The sequence below is a fragment of the Engraulis encrasicolus genome, chromosome 15 (genome assembly GCF_034702125.1).
Source record: "Engraulis encrasicolus isolate BLACKSEA-1 chromosome 15, IST_EnEncr_1.0, whole genome shotgun sequence".
Taxonomy (NCBI): domain Eukaryota; kingdom Metazoa; phylum Chordata; class Actinopteri; order Clupeiformes; family Engraulidae; genus Engraulis; species Engraulis encrasicolus.
Genome location: NC_085871.1, coordinates 47,238,932 through 47,251,431, shown reverse-complemented (window position 1 = coordinate 47,251,431; position 12,500 = coordinate 47,238,932). Strand labels below are relative to the sequence as shown.

Sequence of the window (12,500 nt, the reverse complement as noted above, 5' to 3'; positions counted from 1 at the left end):
ATATGGCTGCAGCCTAGGGCCCACCACAGGCTAGATATGGCTGCAGCCTAGGGGCCCCCACCTGCCAAGGGGCCCCTGATTGTTCAAAAGTGGAAAAAACCCTGCAGAATTGTGACAGGATGCAATATTGAAAAAAAATACATGACTTGTTGAGATGGTGTTATCTTTAATTCCTAGCTCGTATTTATGACACTGTCTATGTACAATTGTCACGAAATTTGCCTCCCAAGGGGGGGCCCACAGTAACCTGCAGCCAAGAGGCCCCAGGCCATCTTGATCTGGCCCTGGCAATGCCGTGCACTCCACTTCCGGCAGCGAGTGTTGTTTGTGTTTCAACTACTTCCTTCATTCTTCGGCCAAGAATAGAGCCGACGGATCTGCGCTTCCGACATGGAAACATGGCGAGCGATACATAATTGCGCGCCCTTGGGAAGACTGAATGACTGCTTTTCTAAACTTGGGTCAAGACTAGACGGCTGAGAGAACTTGGTGTATTTAATTGCAGTAACACAGTGCCTCCGCTAGAGGGCAGGTACGTCCGCAATAAGGTTTGACAGTGAAAGCTGCTCATCAGAGATGAAACATGTGCTTTCTTTAGTGGCATGTGATCACATTTGGTCCGAGCGTTCCGTTATTGTTCCGATTGCAGACATATAATTGTATGAAATAATAATTTAAAATAATCATAAATGTAAAGATACACAATTAATTTTAGCACAGAAAATATGTGTTGGCCGTCGGCATCCTGGAGCGCGCCTTCCACAAGAACTTTGAAGGCTGAATTTGCCCAATAGTGACGTCCGTCCCTGTCCGTATGGATCCCACGCTGACACGTTCACTTGGTCCAAACCTTCAAACTTGGTTTTCTATCAATTAAATGGTGAAGGGAACAGAGAGAGAGATGGTTGTAAGAGTTTATTTCGTCTTCTTTTATTCATTTGGTAATGTGTTTACCTTGGAAAGCAAATATTTGTCACGCACAGAATCAGCCCCAAACCGCTTCCCACACTCTGAATTATTTTGTAGAAAACATGCCGGTGCGACCTGATAGGGTTGTAGGATAATGCATGACATGTCATCACATATTACCCCAGTGAATGTCGACATTCTATTTCTATGGTTTTGAATTAAACGCTTCTAATGAATTAATATTTTACAGGGGCGCGTACAGGAATAAGCAACACACACGCGCGTGCGCGCCAACACACACACACACACACACACACACACACACACGCACACACACACGCGCCTCCACCCACCCTCGCCCAAATACCAATTTAAAATGGTGTCGTTGTCTTGGAATCATTGTTAATTCGCTAGTGCAAATTCACAGCAGTGTTTTATAGCCTACCAAAAGACAGCATGGAGAGAAATGTAGGGCAATGTAGCCTGCTGATGCACTGGATGCTGTTATTATATGACGCAGAGAGAGAGAGAGAGAGAGAGAGAGAGAGAGAGAGAGAGAGAGAGAGAGAGAGAGAGAGAGAGAGAGAGAGAGATGTAGGCTATATCGGTTGGGGAGCAGTGGTTGGGGCCTTTTTTCCCTTCGTGGCAGAGGGGTCATTTGTCGTCATTGGTTATTCAGCTATACTGAGAATGCCACCACACATTGACATCAGAAAATAATAATAATAATAATAATAATAATAATAATAATAATAATAATAATAATAATAATAACAATATTACATGATAAGATCACATGCCGTAAACAGCACCGGTTAGTAGGCCTACACCTGCTATTAGCCGCCACAAACACCCATGAGGCCGCTCTAAACACGAGATGCGCTGGCTGCATTGCTGACACAAAGCGGGACTCCTCTCCTCTCCACTCCACTCCACACACCGCTACACGCCGAAGCGTCCACCCGGGAATCCGGTCTGTGCTCCCCGCTGTCCCCTCACCGCTTCACCCGCTTCAGCTGGCCTTGTAGTTCAATTTTATCAAAGAAGCGGCTTCAAGGACCGGATGGTGCTGCATGAGAGAGAAGTGGCTATACGCTTCGCTTCGCTCTAGTCCTGTCGGAAAGGAAAAGAAAAGGGCCCTCTTTGTGTCTGAAGTTCGCCAGAAATACCGAAGGTTAAAGAGTCCTTTTATATTATTCAATAATAAAAGAGATTAGAAAGTTGCATGAAATGCAATTTCCCCAGTCATACAATGAATTACATCAAACATTTTTTAATGCTTAATACTCCATGGATGTTTGAGAGGATTGGCGAGATAGAACAAAATGTGGAATAAAGAATTGAAAACTTCAAAAGACTACAATAGCCGTTGAAGACAACGTCAGAAGAAGCCTTAGCCTTTTAATTATAATTCCACGTCTGTCTGTATTAAATATATAAATGGAACAAAAAGGGCTCGAGCGCAGAGTGTCTGCTTCACGCGCGGGCATCTCTGCAGTAAATAGAATGTGGCGATTTAAATAGACCCAGGGCGCAGGCGCGACGTGCAAAAGTAGTTTAGAACTCAATAAATAATGCATCCATAAAATGACAAATAATGCAAATAACGTACGGCATCATTCCAGCCATGTTTTCCCTGACTAGCAAGGCCACACACACACACACACACACACACACACACACACACACACGTTAGTAAGCTAATAGAGACGTCTGAGCTCCAGCGACTCCTTTTAGCGGAGGAGGTTCAGCAGATGTGACAGGTGAATTAAAACAAACAAGACGTGTGTGGTAGAGGGTATATGCACGAGGGCGGTACGAGCTAATTACTCATGCATACATGTGCTGGTGCGTTCCATGATTAACACCTGTGCTTCATTCCCATCGCGCCTCCAGCTTTGGCTCAGGCGACAAGAAAAGTTTCTACACACATATTATTTTGTTTTATTATTATCTGAAATATTGGTTTTCTACTGGGCGACACGGGCTGAGGGAAGTGCCAGGCACTCAGTTATTAGGCTCCTGACATGCGGGATGCTTGTGAGTGCGCGCGCTCTGCGAATGGAACACTCGAGGGAGCGAGGATATATGCACGTGGCACTGTGATGGGACGCTGGTTCGGCAGAGCGCCGGAGGGGACCAATCTCAGAAACATATCTCATAAATAAATAAACAAACAAATAAATAAATACCCCAGTTTCAAAACTGACCCATGCATTTTTTATTATTATTAAATTAAGATATCTGCCCGTTTGACAGTGACCCCCCCCCCACACACACACACACACACACAAACACACACCTGAACTCAAACCCATGTTTACACTCGACCAATCGTCACAGCAGGGCTACCGGTTTCCTTGTTCTACTCCAAGGCAAAGAGAGAGTCTTTGAGAAGTTTTGGTGCCTTGCAAAATCCGGCGACCACCGAAAAGCGACTCGGGCAGTCAATAGATCATGCTACCTTTCAGGCGCGCCGTAAAGTTTTCGCGCCCCTTTACCCATGCTGTAGCACACTGAACGCTCGGATGCGAGAGCCTTTCAGACAGCTGTGCAAGTCATAGGCTACACGCTCGGATTCACCTAGTAGTTATTTTGTACACAGTGTATCTTTTTTTTTTTTTTGCTAGAGCGAGTCTCTTACAAAATAAGGCGAAGGTAGCCTACAGTAGCCGCGTCTTGGCTGCGCGCCCATTTTTTTTCTTTTCGAACACGAAAGAAAATTGACTTCTCCTCTCCTCTCTCCTCCTCCACCACCACCACCACCCCACAAGTCCTTGCCTTTGCTTTTGTAATTTGCTCTCGCGTTGTTGTTTGTGTCTGCCTGACTGTCTGAAGCCAAGGCGACTGACCGACCCTCTGACCGGTCCAGGGACTTGCCTTCGTCCTTGAGACCAGCGGCGGCTCAGCACAGCACACAGCGGAGATAAAGCATCATCCGACCCTCCTTACCCCCTGCCAGGGCTGCACACTGGCCGCCCTCCTTTCACATACGCCGAAAGAGAGAGAGAGAGAGAAATCGAGCTGAGAGAATCGGTAAGTGCTCGAAACCCCGCTCAACTTTCAATCATACACACACACAGAGGCGTATTGTTTTCTCTGTCTATTTTCTCTCTCGCGCGAGCGAACGGGTACAGTGTGTGCGCGCGACGAATAGAAAAGGGGGTCGAGGTTGCGATGCAGACAGGCAGGCATACAGGAAGGCTGTTAGCTGTTGCTCGCGTGACTCAACGCTGTTATTCATTTGCTGGCCACCGAAACGAAATGCGGAGCTTAAGAGACATAAGAGCACAGATAGCCGACCTCTCCGTGAGCTCCGCGACCCACTCGCTCGCTTCATCCTCCTCCTCCTCTTCCTCCTCTTCTTTCTCTCCTCTTCCCACCTCTTCACCCCTGTCTCTCTTCTTGTATGTGTTTCTGAGTTCCCCCCTATCCCCCTCTTCTCTCTTCCTCCTCCTTCTCCTCATCTCCGTCTCCCTCTCTTCTCTCTTCCTTCTTCTCGTCTTCCTCATCCTCCTCCTCTTCATCTCCCCCTCAACCTGCCACAGCGTGGTTTGGTTTGCTTTGGTTAGGTTCGCTCTCTCTCGTTTCTCCCACTCTCAATAATATCCACGTGAGGATTGTAGCGGCGCCGTAGCTTCCAATCATCGACAGCTGTTACCACCAATCCACTACCTCGCCAGCCACACCGAGTCAACCTCAACCCAAATTAAAGTATCGTTATTCTCCCTCACCTTTTTTCCACCTGTCCCTTTAGAGATGCTGAATAAAACACACAGAGATGATGCCGTCCTTCCACCGTCGCGTCAGTGATAAGGAGGCTTGAGGCAGCTGTGTGTTCTGTGTACAGTTGGCTTGTGTCCACGTCTTACCAGAGGGATAAAGTATGACAAGAGACAGGTGTGCAGAACGAGACTTAGAGTTGTGAATAGTTTTCTCTAAAGTTATGAAAGGTAGCTGCCAGTAGCATACACTTTACATACTCTCATGTGTAGCTTTGGCTTGGAAATTGGGGACATTAATATGGCAGATTATCCGGCTGTGCTATATTTGCATTATATTTGTGGAAAAGTGGTGGAGACAAGCTAGGTTTACCTCAAAATGATGTGGAAATGTCCCCACCATCCCCACATAAAATTACACCCATCACAGGCTTATTGATTACTTCCAGAGGCTTGTTAACAAGAGCAACAGTGACACAGCATCAATCATATTGAGCAATTTACACCACAGTGTTTCTCATCAAGTAAATATTAGCCTATAAGAAAAACGTTAATGCCACCTGAAGTCAGAACAAGACAGTTTTTGTAGGCCTACCCATTTGTATTAAATCTCGGCTTGTAGCTGGCAGTAACAAGTATAGGCTAAGGCAGTGGTTCTTAACCTGGGGTGCGGGCACCCCCTGGGGGTGCGCCAGAGATTTCAGGGGGTGCAGAGAATTATGTTTGTGTTGAGGTTGTGACCAAAATTGTGCTGGCAAACATTGTAATTAGGTCAAATTAAGACCAAATTAAAAGATGTTTTTGTCCCCATTTTAAGTCATTAAGGTATTGATTAATTTCTATAGCAAGAATCATTGTAATTAATCACTTAAATAATTTTTTAGTGCATATGCGCATGTGGAAGTTTATGTTGGGGATGCACGGCTTGTCTTGGGCACAGGTAAGGGGGTGCGTTAAGAAAAAAAGGTTAAGAACCACTGGGCTAAGGCAATGCTCCAGAATGTCAAAGCCTTTAAATAGGCTTTAAATGACCCATCTTCATTGCTGTTAGTCATAAGTATATTAAAGTCGTTTTTATTTACTTATACTGTATATGCTTTATATAGTACATTAAAGAAATCCAGCGTTAAGTCAACACTTACAGAGTACTCTGAGACCAAATACACTCTAAATTTTTTAAATGGACTCTTACAGTGTTGAATTCACTCTGACTTTTTAGTGTGTAGGTATAATATGTTTTTATAGCGCTTGGTTTCTGTGTCGCCGCTTCTGAATATAGTTGCATGAGTAGTACTGCCGGTAAAGAGGTGAAGGTGTGACTATTGCTCCATAGAGCAGTTGCCTTCATCTCTCTCTCTTCTCTCTCTCTCTCTTTTCTCTCTCTCTCTCTCTCTCTCTCTCTCTCTCTCTCTCTCTCTCTCTCTCTCTCTCTCTCTCTCTCTCTCTCTCTCTCTCTCTCTCTCTCTCTCTCTCTCTGCCGGTAAAGAGGTGAAGTGTGACTGTTGCTCCATAGAGCGGTGAGTTCCTCAGAAGGGCTGTCAGATCAGATCCAACAGCAGATAGACTAGTGTTTCTCAACGGGGGCGGTACAGCCCCCCAGGGGGTGTTGGGGAGCTCTAGGGAGGCATTGAGAAGGATGCAGTGCTTAGTTGCCATTGATGAGCATAAGTCCATTCATTTTTTTAATACTAAGGAGGGCATTGTCAGTGTCATGATGAGGTCAAGGGGCCGTTTGTTCAAAAAAAGGTTGAGAACCACTGAGATAGGCCTACCACTCTCACATCGTGCACCAGTGATAGGCCGTAACCTGTACAAAAAGGTGCTGTATCAAAGTAGCCCATATCTCAATGTAATGTGGCTATGAGTATTACTTTAAGTGCATGCAAGCTCAATTTAGTACGGCCAGCAACTTCGTTCCAGATTTAGAATTTGGCCCTGAGTCAATTTGAGTTTGACATCCCTGATTTAGGTCTTGTAGAGGTCAAAGGTGAAATATCATTGTGTTGTCCTTCAGTTGCCTTCATCTCTCTCTCTTCTCTCTCTTCTCTCTCTCTCTCTCTCTCTCTCTCTTTCTCTCTCTCTCTCTCTCTCTCTCTCTCTCTCTCTCTCTCTCTCTCTCTCTCTCTCTCTCTCTCTCTCTCTCTCTCTCTTCTCTCTCTCTCTCTCTCTCCCTCTCTCTGCCGGTAAAGAGGTGAGGTGTGACTGTTCCCCCATAGAGCGGTGAGTTCCTCAGAAGGGCTCTGAGATCCAACAGCAGATAGGCCTACCACTCTGACATACAGTAATGCGTCAGTGATAGGCTGTAACCTGTACAAAAAGGTGCTATACAAAAGTAGAAATGAAAAATGAGAAAAGGTCGCACCATAGGTTTCTTTATTATTACACAGACGCGTTTCTGTGTAATAATAAAGAAACCTATGCATGGTGCAACCTTTTCTCATTTTTCAGTTTTGCAATATTTTAGTCAGCACTAATAAAAGAAGAAACACTTGTTGGGGTGAAGCCTGCTCAAACCTTTATGGGCTTTATACAAGTAGCCCATATCTCAATGTAGCCTAATTACAACATAGGCTACATGCAATAATGTGCAAGAGTGCTTATGTATTATGGCCCATGTCTTTTTACCCCTACATGTAAGATTGTACATTACAACTTTCACACTGTTGACACACACCCAGGTATTTTCAAAAACAGTTGTAATGTATCACTTAAAGCCTGGTATAATGTTGTAGTGGTGGAGTATTGTGGTAGCAGCATTTTTTCAATGACTATTACCAGAGAGAGTAGAGAGAGAGAGGTTCCATTGGCCCATTGTTTCCGGGTTCTACAATTGCAAGGGGGGGAGGCAGACCTAGGCAGACCTAAGGACTGTTCTATTCAATGCTAGGAGCATTATGACACGCCCCTTTAGACAGACCGGAACCTGGTCATGTTAGGTGCCCATAGAAACCTATTATGTTGGCATATCTCTATATACTTAAAGAATCTTTGCTATTACTGTGCTCCACTGCTTTGGTGGAACGGGGTGCATTATGAGGATACCACACTTCTGAATCAGTGATATGTAATGGTGGGCAGTCATAGGTAAGCGGTCAGGGCGTCATACTTGTATCCCAAAGGTTGTCGGTTCGACTCCTGAACCGCCAGGTTGGTGGGGTGGGTGGGGGCTGTCCCCCATCCTCTTCCATGGCTGAGGTACCTTGAGCATGGTACCGTCCCGCCGCATTTCTCACAATTTCGGGCGCCATTGGGGGCAGACCACCCTTGCACGGGTGAGGCATAAATGCAATTTCGCAATGTGCAGTGAGCACTGTGTGCTGTGTCACAATGACATTAGCCTCAGTCTCATTGCAGGGCCAGCCCCGGGCTGGCCCGGACAAAAGGGGGCTGACGGTGATCTCATCAAAAGGGGGCTAGGTGCTAAAGATGGCCGCCGGGCCAGGTTGTGGGGCTAAAGGCCGCTTTTCCTGGCCCGTCGAATTCGATGGGCCAGCAAGCACCACCGAGGCTCGGAGGCGGGGTCAACCTCTGTGTAATAATCTGCGCGATGTCATTCCACGCTGAAACTGCCTTCAATACAAAGAGTAAACTAGACGTGTCGGTTGTTTTTTAGCATCACAGACTCGACGAGAATGAAAATGAAACATTAAATCTTTATATCACGTGCATGTTTGATCGCACTGGCAGCCACAGTGGTAGTTTGGAACAAAGAAGTGGCTCATTTGTCGAGGACGAAGCGGAATGTTTCCTCGACCTCGGAACCACTGTTCAACTGTCCAAATAACTTCAGCGTCGTAACTTGCAAGCGCATGTGTTGTCTTTGGTTCGTGTAAATAAATCAAACAACAAAGCACGGGCAACTTATTTAATGAAGAGCTCACAGTCCGTAGACCGACGAAGGTTAGAACAAGGAAGTAGCGCTGGTTCTCGACTCGAGGACAGAGCAGGCTGGTCGAGAGGACCAATCTTATCGCTAAATTCTGGGCAAATTATGGTTAAGCATTAGTTTGGGGTGTTTGGCTTTCTTATGGCATAATTTCATAAGATGCAACCTTGGCACTTCTGTTTGTGTTTTTAAAGTTATTTAGCCAACATAACTTTTTTGTTGTTATCAGGGCATCATGGGCACCACTAGGCCTACACTTAAACTCATAGCTAAGTCGTGTCGGCTTTTTTCTGCTTTTAGCCGCCAACTCTTGTGCCATTATCGTGATTTGGCATGCTTTCCACTGGACACCAATAAAAAGTGTCTCACAAATACTCACACATGACATTTATGTCGGCTTATTTAGCTTTTGCGCTATTATCGCCGAAGGTCTGGTAGGCTATAGGCCTATCGCACGTTTCAGACAGATCGCCAAACACAGTTTGAAATTTACACAAGGGCTTTAATGTCAAATGGATGGAAATAACATGAATGAATAGACCGGTGGCACGCCGCAACGAGGGGGTGTGTCGCTATGTCCGGGGCTCATAATTTTCTATAGCAACTGATGGTGCTGTCTCCGGGATTTGGTCTCCTTTCACATGGTAACTTATTCAATTACCTGCACATTCATGTCTCGCTATGTCCGGGGCTCATGCTTCTGTGCGCGACTGGGCATGTTCGCACGTCTCCTTCTGTTCACTCTCAGTTGTCGAGCTGCTCGTATTTTCATGCGTCTTTGTCTTCTTAACATGCGCTGCGTCCCATACAGCTTCTGAATCGACAACTTTGCCATGTAATAAAACGGCGACCTGCTCCAACAGAGTTTGCTCAATTTTCTTCTCCTTCTTTGTCGTTGTTCTGTTGTTGTCCTTCTGTGATTTGGGGCGAAAGTGGGCTGTGCCCGACTGACGTTTCACAAACAAGGCGTGTACCTGAATGTGCCTGGGGTCGGCTATGAGTCCGATCAGGCAAAAAATGGCCCGGGCCGGCAGCTCCGAGCCGGCCACTCTCCTGAGCCCCGGGCGGCCCCGGGCCGCTGAAGCGCGGCTAATGAGACCAAGGCTAATGGGAGCTGGAGTTTCCCAGTTGGGCTAATGTCACTGAGTGCGTTGCAATATGCGACCTTGCCTCCTCCACTTGCTTCTCGTCATGATGACATCACTGACAACAGCATTATATTTCAATATCTTGGAACAGCTCAATTGTAAAGTCTTTTTCTCATTTGCAATTGAATGAAATGAAATAGTGAATGAAAAACAGTCCCTCAAAAGTTGTTGTGGCGAGGCTGACAGCTGGGAAACTTTATCGTTTTCTCCACGGACGGGGGGCCAGGAGGCGGGACGAGGAGACAAGCGCAAGTGGAGGAGGCAAGGTCGCATATTGAAACGCACTCACTGGTTTAAGTGGAACAGGGTGCATTATGGGGCATCCACACTTATGAGTCTGTGACATGTAAGGGCTTCCGCACACCGGCTCCGACAAAGTGCTGAGCACTGCTCAGCTAAAATTTGATCCCGTTGTTTTCAATAGAACCACGCACACTGGCGCCGATGTCCGCGGACATTCTCAGATGTCGGATAGCAATTAGAGACGAGTTCTGTTTTGTCGGCGCCGCCTATTGACTATCAATGCAATGTTCGTGTGAAATTTGGTTTGGGGGTCCGAATTCTGTCGGAAGCAAAAGTGCGCCGCACTTTGTCGGAGCCGGTGTGCAGAAGCCCTAAGGGTATTTCCAATATATATATTTGAATGACAAAAAGACCAACAAAGGTCGGCGTCTGCGCCTTGAACTTAATGCTCGTGTATTGCTTGGTGCGAGCACTCCCAAAGAAGTAGTAATCACTCAAAATAATGGAAAAAAAAGGAGGCGCACACAAGACTTGTGTGAAAAAGTGTATTGAAGCCGAAAATATACAACAGAAGTCTAAGGATTAACTGGAGAGACAGACGTTTCGGAGCTAGTCAATTTTCAATGGCGCTACTGGAGACATTGAAAATGGACTAGCTCCGAAACGTCTGTCTCTCCAGTTAATCCTTAGACTTCTGTTGTATATTTTCGGCTTCAATACACTTTTTCACACAAGTCTTGTGTGCGCCTCCTTTTTTTCCATTATTTTGAGTCAATATATATATTTCCAAGGACTCCAGTCCTTGACCTGTGCTTGTGGCCTCGTTGTTTGTTTACTGGTTGTCATGGTTCCCGCTGTCCGCGCCAATAACGTCCGTACGAAACAAAATGTAGGCCTACGCTATTTAACGTTGATCGTGTGCTGTGCACAACCATGCATATGAGCCTTTGATGGTGTACACTGTATGTATTTTCCTCAACACTTTTAACCAAAGTGTGATGGCGTGCAGAAGTTGGGTGGTCAGAACACTACAGGGGCAACGTCACCTGTCAATAATCTGTATTCTGCATTCCAATTGGTTACTCGCTTAACTCGCGTCGCTCGAAGATAAAATAAGTTTATCTCGGAACCCGCCCACATCGCATCGCTTGTACTCTCCTCGCCTACTCGCCAGCGAGACTCGCTGGAACACGTAGACATTCTATTGACTTTATCCGCTGAGCGAGTAACTAGCAGCGACGTGTGTGTACGGCCCTAAGGGTATTTCCAATATATATATTTCCAAGGACTCCAGTCCTTGGCCTGTGCATGTGGCCTCGTGTTTTGCTGACGCCCCGCCTCCATGGAGAAAACAGTCAAGTTCCCCACTGTCAGCCTAGCCACAACAACTTTTGGGAGACTAGGCTTCATTCATTACAGCAGTCGTTCTCAAAGTGGGGCGTAAGCGTGAGGGGGGGGGGGGGGGGGGGGGGGGGGGGGGGGGGGCGGAGGCATCACAGGGGGGGCGTGTGACATCTGATTTTGTTTTTTTTTCCCCCAAGGAAATGATTTCCTGTCTCGACCATAAGCCAATATGGTTTAAGCATTATATACATAATTATAAACATTATATTATTAATTGTATTATAGAAAATGAACACACATCTGCATTCCACTGCCGTCCCTCTTTGTTTTATCTCACCAGTCACCTTTCCTTTGATTCTGCACAACATAGCGATTGTAAAATCAGTCTGCGCAAGTACTGCAGTTGCTTGGCGGGGGGGTTCGGAAGCATCCAGACCCTCCGAAGAGGGGAATGACGGGAAAAGTTTGAGAACCACTGCATTACAGTATACCGATTGCAAATTGAGAAAATTACATCAGAAGTGCGCTTTTACGAGATATTGAAATACACTTCTGTCGTCAGCGACGTCATCGCGAGGCCACAAGTATGCAAGGGAGGACGGAAGTCCGCATATTCGAAAGATCCCGTGACGTCATAAGCTGTACCGGATGGCTATGACTTTTCCTCTGTAAATAATGGAACTGGAACTGGATGAGTCAGACTTAGATGGCGTCTCTGATGTCCTTGGATGTCTGTGTGCATATAAGGGTGTTTGCTTTGTCTTGCCGGTACACAGTAGGTGTTTCTATGTTGGCCTATGAGGGAAAAATATAGGGCCTTGTGTGTATGAAATGACAGTGTGTGTGTGTGTGTGTGTGTGTGTGTGTGTGTGTGTGTGTGTGTTAGTTCTTTTCCAACAGTGATAAGCAGTGGAGTGATGACAGCTCACACTCGTATGCAACACAACATGTGCCGGCACATTTGATATGCTATATATGATGGGAAAGTTCAAGTTCAAGTTTCAATTTTATTGTCCCCAAAGGGGACAACTATAAATGATGGGAAAGAGTGTGTGTGACATGTAATTATTAGTGTTGCTGTAAGTGCATGCACGCTCAACTTTAGTACAGCCCATAACTTCCTTCCAAATTTTGAAAGGTGAAATATGACTGTGCTGTCCTTCACCTCTCTCCCTCTCCCTCTCTGTCTCTGTGTCTGTCTCTGTGTCTCTCTCTCTCTCTCTCTCTCTCTCTCTCTGTCTCTGTGTC

The 12,500-nt window shown here is 46.1% G+C and overlaps 1 protein-coding gene across 1 annotated transcript in view; it reads left to right on the top strand.

The window, feature by feature from the left end:
- The first annotated feature begins 3,403 nt into the window (after positions 1-3,403).
- sox5 (SRY-box transcription factor 5) overlaps positions 3,404-12,500 on the top strand; it is a 589,415-nt gene continuing 580,318 nt past the window's right edge. The window contains exon 1 of the mRNA XM_063217572.1: positions 3,404-3,945. The gene's annotated coding sequence lies outside the window, so the exon portion shown is untranslated. The remainder of the gene's footprint in view (positions 3,946-12,500) is intronic.